The following is a 14558-nucleotide window of genomic DNA, read 5'->3' as shown; positions in this document are numbered from 1 at the left end:
ATGTGCATCAGAGAATGGCCACTAAAAGTATACAGAGCACTCAGGAATGCTTAAATAAATAGAATACAAACCCAGACGTCTAAGAGCATTTTGAGAGAGTCTGTACTGTTATGTTCTATCTTCCTTTCACATTTCCTATATCTTTAGTAGGGTACAGAGTGGGGAACTATGAATTATATTTCCTAGGTGACTTTCAAATCAAGAGTGTGCATGTGACTAAGTCATAGCCAGCAACATATGAACCGAGGCCACAGTCAAAATGACTGCCATTTCCTTCTTTATGTTTACCCTCCCTAGTACTGAGGATCAAATTCCAATATTCTTAGAGAAAGTTGCTTAATTTAATATCAAGAATGTATGTGTAAAGGGTCAACATCTGGTGTTGAGCATTGTCTTATTTTGGCTCCCCAAAAAATCACACTTCCAGGCCTGAGGCTCCTGGAGTCCTTTAATTGAAAATAAAGAATTGCCATATAAGCAATGGCTGGGTAGAAAGACAGAAAGACAGGGCAAGGGATTGAGAGAGGGGAGAATGAAGAGAATCACCATGATCCATATTTAGAAGGATCAGATTTAAGAGCTGCAAGAGAGAAAGCAGCCTACAATATAGGTGGAAGGGAATAGGACCCTATAGGGAAAGTGGAGACTTTCCCAGAAGGTAACAGAGCAACAAAGATAAAACACAGATTTAAACAAAGATCCCTCGTGGGATACCAGAGGGAAATGTATGCCAGATGTCAGGAGGATTAGAAATGTCCAGCCATTGGGCTTACTCGAGGTGTATCAAAATTAACTGGTGTGCATGTATGTGTGTAAGTGTGTGTGTGTGTGTGTGCGTGTGCGTGTGCGTGTGCGTGTGCGTGTGCGTGTGCATGTGCATGCGCACATCTGGGCACGTGTGTGTTTCATTCAGAGAACTCTTGAGCAGTGCCATTACTAACTATGGAGCCAAAGCAGAAAAATGGATTCAATGCTACAGTCTAGTACATTGAGGTCTCAAGTGAGGTTTGCATTAACCTGGATATGGGGGGTTCACAGCCCAGTCAGCCAATGCACAGTTTATTCAGTTTCAACTTCTTTTAAAGGCAAAGCAGGATAAAGGTTTCCTACAATATATAGTTCTCACCAGCTGCTGCTTCCCTACCAATAGAATATCTTGGATCGAAGTGATGCAAACCTCTTTGCAAACTGAGAAACTTGTCAGCAGTCCAACTCTTCGATCTGTTAGATGTGCTGTTGTCTAATTAACCTATAAACGAAGTTACTTTTTCACGAGAGAATGATCATGAAGGCCACGTCCTCAGGTTTGCAGCTTACTTGGCAGTAGGAGTTACCAGAATCCTCTGCTTAAGGAACTGTGCCTCCTCGGTATCTCAGTGTGCTGGGAGTGACCAAACCATCCTAGCATGCCCTGCAGCTGACAAGCTAGGAGCAGTTGCTTCCTGTCATTTCTCTACAGTAGACTAAAATAGTGTCAAATGAAATCTGTAGAGAACGGCTAAGCAGACAGAGTGACCCGTGGTCCTTAATAGCCAGAGAAATGCTGCCCTCTGTGGATTAGCTGCCTACTTTCGGGCCAGCACAGGCAATAGGAAAGTCTCAGTATTTGCATCAGATCCAGTCTTTTCCAATCTCTTGGCCTGTGCCCTAGTGAACTTAAGAACACTTAATGATTTTAGTATTAGTAGTTTATTCCACATTTCAGCTACATAATTGAGATTGTGCCAAAAGGGAAAAAAATGAAACAAAGTACAAACTTAGTAGTCTTAGATGTAAGAATCATAGAGTTTAGAGAATTATATAACCCTTGTCCTATAATTAAACCTGCAAGAAGACCCTCTTGGAAGGGTGGGAGAGCAAATGGACAGGAAACCGGGAAGCGGAATAACATGGAAATGTAAATAAAAAAATACCTAATAAAAAATTAAAAAAAAAAAAACAAAGAGGTTCCTCTTAAACCTTGAGTGTGATCAAACAAGACTAAGCCAGAAAGGAACATTCTGTTCAGTTTTATGCTAGACTCAAGAACAATCATATACAATACACGCATCTATCACAGACATTTTTTTGTCCTCTCCTGCACACATAGAAAGCCATGGGGCCAGAAACTCAGATAATAAACTTGAGTCCAAACACAAGAAGCAAATTAAAATAACAACAACAATAAAGAAATCTGGTTTGGTGGCACACACTTGTGCTGGGGAGACAGAGACTCCATATCCTCCCTAGCCAGATGGCCAAGTCGACCTGTCCTATTGATGGCACCTGAAGAGTAACACCCAAGGTTTTCCGCTGGCCTCCACACATGCGAGCTCACATATGCAGAGCCACCAGGCCAAAGGAGCCTGTAAAAGGTTTTTCATGAGGCAATAAGATAACTCAATGTGTAAAGGTTCTTGTGTGGCCAAGCCTGATGTAACCTGGGACCTACACTGAAACCTGACTCCCACCAGATGCCCCTGACCTCCTTGTTTTGTGGTTTGGTCTGTTGCTGTGCATTGTAATGCTAACTGCAGACCCCCAAGGCCTGATTGTCCCAGAGACAAGAGTCCACAAGTAGACCCAAGTGATGAGATGTGATCTTTTCCCCAAATTATTTCTGATAAGTGAATAAAGATGCCAACAGTCAACAGCTGGGCAGAAGACACAGAGACAGGGTTTAGCATTCCAGGACTTCTGGCATCAGAGAAGAACCATGAGGGGAAAAGAATGTGAAGGGAGGAGGAAGCCTCCATGGGTCAGGTAGGTTGTCTAATTGGAGTTAAGAGAAGCCCAGACATAGGAAATTTAATTTTATAGTGGGATTATTGGCTGTGAAACAGACATAACATCAAGAGGATCCATATCTGCCCAGCTCCTTTGCTGATTAATGTAAATATAAAGCTTGTGGGTGTCTTTTATCTAGGAACTAAGTAATCAGAGGAAGGGGAGAAACCCTGTGTGAGGATTAAACAATTTCTACAATATTCACACATACAACTCCTGTCATACATACACACACAAAAATAAAAATTGTCACTTTTAAAAGGGGGTAAAGGAACTTGTCATCACCCATGAGGATCCAAGTTCTATAACTACAATTCATGTGGTAGGAGGATGACATCCCCACTCATTTGTCCTCTGGTCTTCATACACACACACTAACATGTATAGACATATGAACACAGAATATGTTAATGAGTTAATTAATTAATTAATTAATTAAAAGTTTTTCTAATTATCTGTTCTTGGCCCCAGCTCACTCTGTCTTTGCTTTACACAGCTCAACTCCCCACATCTGCCTCCCCTTCTCTCATGCCTGTCATGCTTTCATGTGTGTTTCTCCTCCCTTAGTGTCCATGTTTAAATCTATATTCGCCACCTTATAAACTATAGCTCTGGTGATTAGACAGATACTTCCCAGGTTAAAAGAACTTGCTGTGCGGTCAGGAGGCCTGCAGTCCGAATCCCAGAATCCTGCAAACACCAGTCACTACAGCTGCCAGGAATCAGACAACATCTTCTTAGGCAAAAATAATGAAATACTGCCAGTAATTTGGATGAACATACACTTATGAATATATGGCAAAATGCAAAACTTTGTCCTTTTAAGATGTAGCTCACAAAAGAGTGAGGACTGGGGTCATGACTCAAAGGGAAGTAAACATAAAGTTTCTTTTATACCATGTGAACCAAACAAGTACTCTTATCTCTACAAATCTGTTCCTTTCTCATAAGCCAAATTTAAACAATGCTTTGGAAAACTATCCACCTGGACCTGGTTCATCCTGCTCTGTTGTCTCCATCTTGATTTTCCTCACCTCTCTTTCTCCTCCCTCCTTCCTAGACATTTCCCCACCTGCCCTTCCTTCTCATCCAATGATAGGGTATGCCTTATCCTGGACTCGCCTTGCTCCATAAATGGCATCACCTTACACAGAGCAGTGCCACAGATTTCAGCAGAATACAGGAGAGGGATGGACTGGGTAAATAGGACGCTCAATGTTCAACACAATGGTGTGAAGGGTCAACATCTAGTCGAAATTCTGTTCTCAGACAGAACAAGGCCTACATTAAACTCCTGGGCTTGGCTATTTCTGTAGATTTCTAATTTCTCAAAGCCTAGCTGAGGAGCCACCCATTTAGTTGAAAGCTCACCTTGTTCAATCATTAATGTTTAGAAGGGTTTTTTTACCCTTTTACATCAATATGGGAAAGTTCGCCAACAGTAATAATAGTCTTCAATATAATATCTGTTTGTCAAGACCATTGTCCTCATGAAGAACTATTATAAAAATTGAGAACCAGCATGAAGGCTCAGCAAAAGGCTTTTGCCACAAAGCTTGATGACTTGAATTCAATACCTGTATCACATATGGTAGAAGGACCTACCACCCACAAGTTGGCCTCTGACCTCTGCACCCATACATGTATATACATACATACACACAAAAATGCGATGAAAATTAAAAATGGAAAACCTAACAAAATTAATTATAATTCAGCCAAGGTACCTTTAGTGCAATCCAAGTTGCTTTATCTTCTGCTGACTTAAAAATACAGAGGGAGAATGGAAAGAAATGGCCTATTGTTTTGACTGTGCCTAAAACCTCAAGCATGCCCAAGAGAAGGCAAGTCTGTAGGATGGGCAAGGTCCTAGAGGGATAGTACCAAAATATCACCACACAGTAGAGAACACATGTAGTCAGAAACTACTTAAACAGAATGTGTAAGTCCTCAATACACAGGACACAGTTGATGGTGCTTAGGGTGCAATTCTTAGGGGCCCTGCAGCGTGTAAAATACATGACACTTGTGTTATATAACTGTCTGGGATTCAGTGAATCTATATGCTTCAGTTCTAGCTTTGGATAACCTCGGCGGACCTTTGTGGAGTTTTTTATCAATAGAGTAGCTCTTTACCTCCTCATAACCTTATTATGCTTTAGGCTTTTATTGTTTTATTTTTCCCTCCCACTATTTAAAGTTGACCAGAAAAAAGGGGTTGTGTTGAGGCTAAGTTGGTTGGTCTGGTTTTCTTCTTGGAGGTAGGCTTCTGAACATCGAAATATCTGAATGGACCACCTCACCTCTAGATCCCAATGAGGGCTTTTCAATAGAACCCAACTGAAATTGTCTGATTGTTTCTTCTCAAAGATCAGGAAAAAACAACAGTGCCATTTCAGACCTCTTATAGAGGGAGGGGCATGTGGCTGCCTCAGTATTCTGTTGCTCGTGATTTTTGTAAAAACCGAATTTTTAAAGTCTGTTAATGTTTCACAAAGAGGAAAGCACAGTTTGAGGTATCCTATAATTTTACAGCTTTACATTGTGTGTTTCTTTCTTTTAGGAGAAACCCTACCCAGTACAAGCCATCACATGCACAGAATGTCCAATGAGTGGGTTGGTTCTCCACAGTCCTTGGTGTAGTATTTAGTTTAGTCATTTACATTCTTTTGTATATGAACCCCAATAGGCTTATATGTTTGAATACTCAGTCATCAGGGAGTTGAATTATTTGAGAAGGATTAGGAGGTGTGGCCTTTGGGAATAGGTATGGCCTTATTGGAGGAGGCATGTTATTGGAGGAGTGGGTTTCGAGGTTTAAAAGTTCAGTGTATCATTCTGGGATATATTAGGATGTACAGCTCTCAGTTACTGCCCCAGCACCTTCTTACTTGCTTCTGGCCAATATAACGTGTACTGATTTTCTAAAACTGTAAGCAAGCCCCCAATTAAATGTTTTCTTTTACAAGAGTTGCTTTAGTCATGGTATCTCCTCATAGCAATAGAATAGTGACAAACACAGAGTTTATTTGACTTACAATTTCAGGTAACAGTCCATTATTTCAGGAAAATCATAGGAATTGCAGGAATTTGAGGCAGATGGCTAACGAATATTCACAGTCAAGAGTAAAGAGAGCATATCTGCACGGATAGTTACTTACAAACTTTTTTCACTTCTATATATAGTTCAGGGCCCAACCTAGGGATTGCTGCTGCCCATAGTGAGCTAGGACTTCTTACTAAGTATTCAAACATATGAACCTTTGGCAGCCACTCTCATTCAAGCCACCATAATCCCTTGTTCCCTAAGTTGATTCTTGCCAGGATATGTAATGACAGTAAGACAAATAAGACTAGAACAAAAATTGGTACCAAGAGTAACATAGTCGTTGGGTGCTGAGATTAAAAAAAAATTAAAGATATCTACCACCACCACCACCACAACCACCAAAACGTGCGTATAGTCCAACATGATTGAAACAATTCCTAAGTAAGACTCTCTTCCCAGGTGATTCTAGATTGTGTAAAAATGACAGCTAAAAGTAGCCAACAAAATGACCAAAACAAAGAAGAAAAGCAGCCTTAGAGTATAGCCCCCTTTTCCATCACTGAGAAAGTGAGAACTCACTACTGCCCAGGAAAATCTGGACAATAGTACTTCAGTAGGAAGAGACATGCAGTGTGTGACAAGACATTCTACTACCAGTAAACGATACCATCTCAGTGGAACCCACTCTTCATTTAGTATTTTATGTTGTGGTATAATGTGTGATGCTCATTCTCGGAAGAATTCTGAGAACTTTGCAGTAATTCTGGATGGCTTACAATCCCTGCTCCTGCTGCTGGATTAATGAAGCATAGCTATATTTATGGGTGAGGTTGCTTTTCGGGCCATTCAGATTTTCATTTAGCTACTGTTATCTGTTGGAGCACGAGTAAGCCACTTAAAATTTCAAAATCTCAATTTTCTTATCTCATACGATGTGATGAAGATTGCAAATCCATTGCAATGTCTATTGTGTAATAAATTTTCAATAAATTATGAGAACATCATCAACAAATCTAGACTGTAAGCTTTTAAAGGGCATGGTGTCATATTTTTTCAGTCTAAAGAATTCAGATATTTAAAGTCCTCTAATTTTATGAGGTATGTCTAGTTGAGCACATATAATTCTAGCTTCATGAAAATCTGGAACACAAGAACTGACTGGCAGAATTAGAGATTCAGCTGTTGCTCATGTTTTGAGGGAGGTCAGAGGTCAGATAGCGTGGGCTTGAAGTTTGGTTTTCACTCTTGCTGAGGGGGTTCTTGGTTAAGGCAGGTAATCCCTCTATACTCCATTTCTGTATCTGAAAATGAGGCATGATTACTGGATAAACAAAACAGTGGAAAGAGTGCCCAGGCCGAGCCCTGTACGTTATAGATGGCTCAGTTAAGGCTTGCTATTGCTATCATTGACTTCAGGAACATCGTTCTGGCTCAAGTACCAAGTTCTAGAGGAAGTGCTGGTGGCCAGCAGGTCACATGTAATAATAACAGGTGATTTGATTTGGGGAAAAGCACAGCATATCTAGGCAAACAGCACAAAGAAAGCCAAAGACAACTGGAAACATGGTTGCTTTCACTACCCAGTGGAGACAGCTCACACTGATGTTATATTTGGGCAGCCATGAGCTCTTTCTGCATCATCAGAAGTACACCAGCATTTATTTACAGAACTCTGTGTTAGGGCAGCTGGGAAAGTCTTAAAGGAAATGAAAAGTAGAACCTAAGGGAAACAGAGTCTGGGGAGGGGAAGACTTCTGTGTGGAGGACATAGAGACTGATACAATATACTTAAGTATAATTTGTGTGTGGGTTTGCTTCTTGTTTTTCTTTGTTTTTAACTCGAGTCTCATGTATTCCTAGTAACAATCAAGAATGTAGCAAGAATGCAAAGGATCAGGGAGTGGATTATACAGGAGAAAGTGTGGGAGTTAGGAAAGCCATTCTAGAAGTATTTTTTCCTATTCATGTCAGCAAGGGTTTACTGAACATTCCTGTGTAGCAAGTCTGTGCTGTTAAAAATAAGATAAAGAGATACTATGCATCTCTGACCACGTTCCAATGACTATGCAAAGCCAGCCAGGAATACATTTGTAAAGCTATCTCTTGTCCTGTGATGAGAGAAACAAGCATTCTTAAGTGACTACATAAGGTAGTAAGAGAGCACAGAGACAGAGACAGACAGAGTGGGTCAAAGATATACCATGACATGAAACTACAGTTTACACCCTGGGGCCTTTGAGAATGACAGACCTAACTAGAGTACTGGAGAGTTTAGATGAAAGGCTGAGAAACATATGCCCAAGTATTAGGCATGCAGAAAGAGCAGGTTCTTTGGAACATCTGCAGGTGGGAATGACAAGGAGCAGCATCCACTGAGGTATACCAGGATCCAGCTGTTTTTGCAGATGCGGTACTGGAGAGAAACAGTTCAGTATTCTGATGATGTAAGGCTGGAAAGAACAGGATATATCAGAGGAGATACAGAACAGCATTAGCTTTCCAGGAAGGTGGGGAAGCTCCACCAAAGCATGTCAGACAGAGATATACCATACCAAAATTTGTTTAAATTTTATGGACAGTGAAGAGTTAAGTGTAGAGTATATTAATAAGGCATAGGAATGCCTACACGTAAGAAAATCTTATGACAGCAGCGGTGTGTTTTCTCTCACAGTGAAGGGGTGGTGACAGGAGGGCAGTGACTGATTCAGGTACTCTGCTCTCTGCAGTTTGGCTTTGTCATGCTTTGCTCTCCTAGAGGCCATTCTGCCATAAGAAGATGATTGGTTGAGCACAGGACCTTGCAATTGTGTTTAATGATACAAGAGTGGGATATAAGCCAACAGTTCCTTTATCATCCATCATAAAGGCCCTTCCAGAGACCAACAGCCTTAGTAGATTTCTGCAAGTCAGGTACATACCATCTCCAATGGCCACCTTTGGCTGTAAGAAAAGCTAAGCAAGCAGTAATTCTCCTTGTATAAAAGGTCTTGGCATGGGAAACTGGGAATAAACAACGAATAAGTTAAGCTACCATTTCTTCTACCATAGGGAGCAGGTGAGATACAATGAGGACCTGCAGCAGGCTAATGGTAACAATACATGCCTTTAGAAGAAACGTGGAATTTAGAAATTCTTCTAGTTCTTGATGTGGAGTCTCAGGGGAAACTCAGAAAAAGGCTGGATATAGGTTTAAAAGCCAAAGGCTCAGGGCTGGGTCTGAGACTCTAGCTGTGATGAGGGGCCATTAGAAGAGTCCGGACACTCCAGGATGGCATGGAGCAGAAAGAGAATCAGGTCTCAGAAATGACATGCTTTTAGAGCAGAGGCATAAAACAAAGACCTTAAGGAAGAATATAAGGAGATGACCAGAGAGGAGAGCCAGGCAGAGAATTTCTAGAAAGAGACTCCAGAAGGGCAAGAAATACCAAAGAGGTCTAAAGGTAAAAGGCTGGAAATTGCATAGAGAATTTTGTCATATGATTTCATAGCTGGTCTCGATCTGAGCCATCTATTGGTGGAAATGGAACAGTCCATTTCCCTGTATTGTAAAGGAAGGCAGCTGGCTAGTTCAAATTCCTTCTCAGCAGAGACTCTAAAAATGCAGAGGAAGGAAATCAATGCAGTAGGAAGTAGAGAAAAGCATTAATGGCTTGACTGGGGTATAGTTAGGGATTAGGAGAAAGGCCAATAGAAAGGGAATGGTAGAAGACACAGGAGACACTTGTAGGAATGAGTAAAGGCATTCAGGCATCACCCTTTATCCATGGGTTTGTATTTTATTGCCTTAGTTATTCATGGCCAACTACCTGCAGCCCCCAAACTTCCAGAAATAAATAATGCACAGGTCTTTTTCAGTAAGTCTTATTAAAGCATCTTGTTCCATTCTGTTTTTGTTAATGCCTCTATGGCTTACTTTTATTATGATTTTTAACTACGTGTAGGTATGTGTGTCTGCATGTCTCTGGTTTCCACATTCCCTAGAGTATGAGACAGTCCTGAGTTGCATGAAGTAGGTGCTCAGTACCAAACTCAGGGGCTCCATGAGAGCAGCAAATTCTTTTAACTGCTGAGCAGTCTCCAGCCCCTTCAGCTGCACCTAATTAACAACTCAGTGCTGTCCTAGGGGTGCATAGAAAAAGCCCTAACACACAGTTTCAGACATCCAGGGGATGTGTTCTGCAATGGAAGAGGTAGCAACTGTAATCATGACTGCCAGACCAATTTTAGTTGTCTGTCAGAATGGGGGCCACCATTCCTAGCTTTGCTGCACTTAGAAGCTGAACAGTATGAAGTTTTTGAGTCCAAAGAAAAGAAGAGGAAGGCTGTTGGGAAAGAATCTGAATGCCCCCCATACCATCTCTGTACTTAAAATTGTAGGAAACCTACATGCTCAGTAACACAGACGACAAGACTGCAAGACTCACAGTCGTTATACACTGTACATCTTACATCAAATACTATCTTGCGCGTGGTATTTCTTAGGCACAACATAATTCCACATGAGCCTCAGTCTGAGAAGACGTGCTAATTTGCCCTATTCTATTTTTTTCACAGGCCATCACACCAACCTTGGAATATAGTTGGATAGCAAAGTTATGCAAAGAGTCCCTGAGTACTACAAGAGCTGGTCTACACAGAGAGTGTGGTCCTCCGACTTTTCATGGGGCCTGCTTGTCTGACAGTCTATGGAGCATATACTTCTGGCCTGTCCTTGGAGCGTGCTCGTCTGACTCACCATGGAGCATGCTTATCTGACTAACCATGGAGCATGCTCCCCCACCTATGCATAGAATGTGCTCTTGAGAACTTGCATCTATCTGCACACAGAGAAACAGATGTGCTTTCATTTTCCTAAGCAAAATAACAGGAAGTATCATCATTCTTGAGGTCACAGTATTCATAACAGGAATGTGTGGATAGTCACGTGAGATCTATTGGGAAGCATGGTGTCTGGTTCAGTCCCTATCTTGAGGGAGATAAAATAATCTCAGTTCTCAAATGGTGTCAGTCACCGTAAGGACCCAATCCAAGAGGACTAAACACTTCTGTAGTCCCTTATCATCTGAGCTTGAAAGGGGCCTCTGCCTCTTCAGCCAGCTGGGCAGCTCACAGAAATTCTATCCTTGCAAACGGAGATATAGGTACCAGAGAAGCAGCTCTTCCCTCTGATTAGTGGAACAGCTATGACAGAAATTGCCTTTTCCCCAAGACACAAAGTGACATATTAAAGGAGAAGCCTCTCTTTTGGTGCCATGGAGTCATTTAAAAATAAATGTAAAAACTCCAAAGAATGTCTGTTTAAGCACAGCTGTAATTCAGGGACACAAGACCATTCACTTCAGCCATCTCTCTGCCGGATTCACTTCTTGATCCTCAGATTATGTAGGAATCAAATCCAGTACTATCTTTACTTTCAAAGTCAGTTTGCCTGTTTTGCTGGTGACTACATGGTATGTTAGAGCCTTGTACTTATGCTTCAGTTTCCAAACCTAATCGTGATCATGGGCCAGTAATGTCGAGGACCAGGTCATGAAAGCCCTCATAGCTTACCCACCTGGGTAAGCTTGCAGGAATATTGCCAAATGAATGAGAGACTGATGAAAACTGGAGAACAGTAGTGGGTGTGTTGCTAAGCAGCCTGGTAAAGAGGATTACAAATTAGGTCCGATTAGTAGAAAAGGTGGGGTAAACAGTGAGAAAGACCGCTGTTCTGGGCTAGCAAAACTGGGTCCTAGTCCCAGGACGGCTTGCTTGGCTTTACTCACTCAACAAATACTCCTCGAATTTCTAGGCATTTGACAGGCTCAGAATAAGACAACATTTCTTCTCCCAAAACATACTGAAGGTGTCTAATTGGATCACAAGAGAGATATGGGAAGACATTCCACCTTGGTAAGTAAACGTGGGGTATGTGCTGAGCAAGAGGCTTCTAAATCAAGTTGTTGTCCAGGAAAGCATTCTGAAGACTATTGCTTCATGCCTTGAGGGATACAAAGGGTCATTTGTAGACTGGTGGAAAAATTTGCCCACCACAGGGAACGGGACTAGTGTTGTTCTACATCATGAAATGTAGGAGGTGGCATTTGACAGCTGGTAGCATAGCCAGAGGTGAATATAACCTAAGTTACGTTGGAAAGTAAAAATGCCATTGAGTCAGTACAATTTGCAGTTGAAGGTAGAAGTCTAGAGTCAAGACAAAACTGGGTTTAAAGATAAACTTTGACATACACCAGTCACGTGACAGTAATCACTTAAAAAACAAACAAACAAACAAACAAACCAAAAAAAAAAAAAACCAAACACTCTTCAAGTTTAGTTTCCTTAGCACAGTGTTCTCCTGATTTGGTTATCTATTTATGTCCAGCAACTCCTCTCAAATGAAATGCCTTAAGACAACACATATTTAGTAATTCTCAGGGTCATTATGAATTAAGAATGTGTTATGGCTTAAATGAGGCCCTTGCTTCAAGGGTCTATCACATGGCTGCAACCAAAGTCAACCATGGTTGTGGTGCTATCTCAAGACTCCAGAAGCTCATTTACAGGTCTCTTGGCAGAGTTTGATTCTTGCTGGCTGGTGACCAGAGACTCTCTGGAGTTCTTTACTATGTCTTGCCCTCCTAAGGCAGTATATAGCTTCCTCAGAACCAGTGGAGATATGGTGTTGACTGGCAAGACAGAAAGGCCATTGAAGTGAATTCTGATCACTATGGCCCCATTCTGTTGGTCAGAATTCACAAGCTAGCCTACCCTTCTCAGGTTGGCAGGGGTGGGTTGTTGGAGAGTAGGAGTGCATGGGAGGATGGGCATTTATACAAGAAAGAGAACACTAGGAAATCAAGCTGTGGGGATTCCATCTTTGATTTTGGTTTGCCTCTAATTTGTAGGCTAGACCTCCAGTCAAAGTTAGAGCTATTGTTATGCTGAATGGAGGAATGCTTAGCCAGAGGAGAAATGTTGAGCCAGAGGCAGAATGTACGGTGGGTGGAAGAGTAAATAAGGTTAAATAAATAACTAAGAGTAAATAAGAGTAAATAATTTGGACAAGTCAAATCGCCTCCTGCCTCTGAGACACCATTTTGTCCTCAGCAAAATGTAAATAGTTGGTCACAGGGGGGCAAATGAGGCAAAAAAAGTGCAAGCTTCTGTTTGTTTTCTGAGGTAGAAAACATAGCTCTCTCCAGCTTGCAGGGACAAACTGCTCTGGGCCTTTTCTGTTGTGTTGATTAGGAGTCTGTCAGTCTGGTATCTTCAAGGATTTTAGTATTTGGCCCCTTGGAGACAATTTTAAAGAAATATATGAAATAATATATAAATAATTAAGAATTACATGGCTGGGAAAAACACAACGAGAAAGCTGGTTTTGGGAGTCCTTTAAAGTATGTCTAAGGCTTTTTTAAAAACTACCTTTGCTTCTAAGGATCCCGTGGCGGGTGGGCCTAGCTGAGAGAAAATTGGCTATACGTGGGAAATTTCACGCTCCTGATATTAAAATGGTAATAAAATCTCATCCGGCTCCCAAGGCTTAGAGCAGAGGGGATGTTTATGGTGGAGGGGGTTCCCCAACACAGGTGCACCTCACAGGTTGTGAGGTTTCCAGCCCTACAGGGCAGCTGGGGTTATGGACTCTGCTAGGGCAGTTCCTTCACTTTGGGAGAAAACACTCAGTTGTCCCGCCCTGGCGCCAGGCAGCTTCACTCCAGGCTTCAATTGAATGGTGTCACACAAAGTGGGATTCACAGTCTGCGCTGGGGTGGTTTGCCCCAGGGAAGGTAAACAGCTGGGGAGGACAATTCAGAGGGTGGCAGTGTCCTCCCAAAGGTTAGCCAGGGATTGGGGATAGGACTTGGGGGTCAGCCTTTCACAAAGGCATGCTTCTCAGCAGGAAATGCGGGTGGGGCTGAGCAGTCCCCGGATAGAGACAAAGATTCTTTGAATCTTTATCCGATGGCCTGGCCTCTTTCGAGAGGGGTACCTGGGACGCCAGGGCAGGGAGAAAACTCCAGTGTGTAATCTCATTACCCTCCCTCGCTCTGCCAACCTAGAGCGCACAGTCGCTTAGAACCTACAGCTGCCCGCGCACTGAGTGTCCCTCCAGCCCAGGAGATCACCTCCTGCAGCGTCATTACCCATACTGGAGAGTCGTGGGTAGCCCAGGAGTACTTGGGACAGCCCAGACCAGATCCGGCCAACAGTCTCACCTTCCCAGGCTGGCTGCTCTACCAAACTACAGCAGTCTTAGGAAACCTAATGAGAACCAGTTGTAGTAGCCGCTGGCATACATTCTCAGAGTCGCTGATTGGTCAGTGGCTGAGAGCTGTAGCCAATCAGCGCGGTTTTGGGGTCCGCATTGCGGACCAAAGGTCCGAGTGGGCATCTGCAGGCACAGTGGCCTGCAGAGACTCGAGGTGTGGAGGGCAGAGCCAGGGAGGAATGAGCATGTCTTGGGACCCCACAGCCAGGCGCCATCACCGCCTATCGCTGCTCCTGGTGCTCGTGCTGCTGTCACGAGCCGGGGCTCTGCGTCCTGTGGAGCTCTTTCCTTACGGGGACTTGTGGGGAGATCTGCTGCCACAGGAGGGCGACTTTGAAAGCTCCCCGGCTGTGAAGCTAGCAGTACCTCTATGCTTCTACGGTGTCCAGTTCAGCAACCTCTATGTAAGTTCAGCTCCCAGAGGTGCGTGGCTTGGTGTGGGGTTGTAGTTTCTTCCCAGGGTGTGGAGCAACTAACCTCAACGTTTAA

The 14558-nt window shown here is 42.7% G+C and overlaps 1 long non-coding RNA gene across 2 annotated transcripts in view; it reads left to right on the top strand.

The window, feature by feature from the left end:
* LOC134485553 (uncharacterized) overlaps positions 1-14558 on the top strand; it is a 135674-nt gene that overhangs the window by 37613 nt on the left and 83503 nt on the right. For both annotated transcript variants that reach the window (XR_010063670.1, XR_010063671.1), the window contains exon 2: positions 10370-14473. This is a non-coding gene — a long non-coding RNA (uncharacterized LOC134485553). The remainder of the gene's footprint in view (positions 1-10369; positions 14474-14558) is intronic.

This window comes from Rattus norvegicus, chromosome 2 (genome assembly GCF_036323735.1).
Source record: "Rattus norvegicus strain BN/NHsdMcwi chromosome 2, GRCr8, whole genome shotgun sequence".
NCBI classification, from domain to species: Eukaryota; Metazoa; Chordata; class Mammalia; order Rodentia; family Muridae; genus Rattus; species Rattus norvegicus.
The sequence above is the reverse complement of the archived record's forward strand: the minus strand, read 5'-3'. Positions and strand labels throughout refer to the sequence as shown.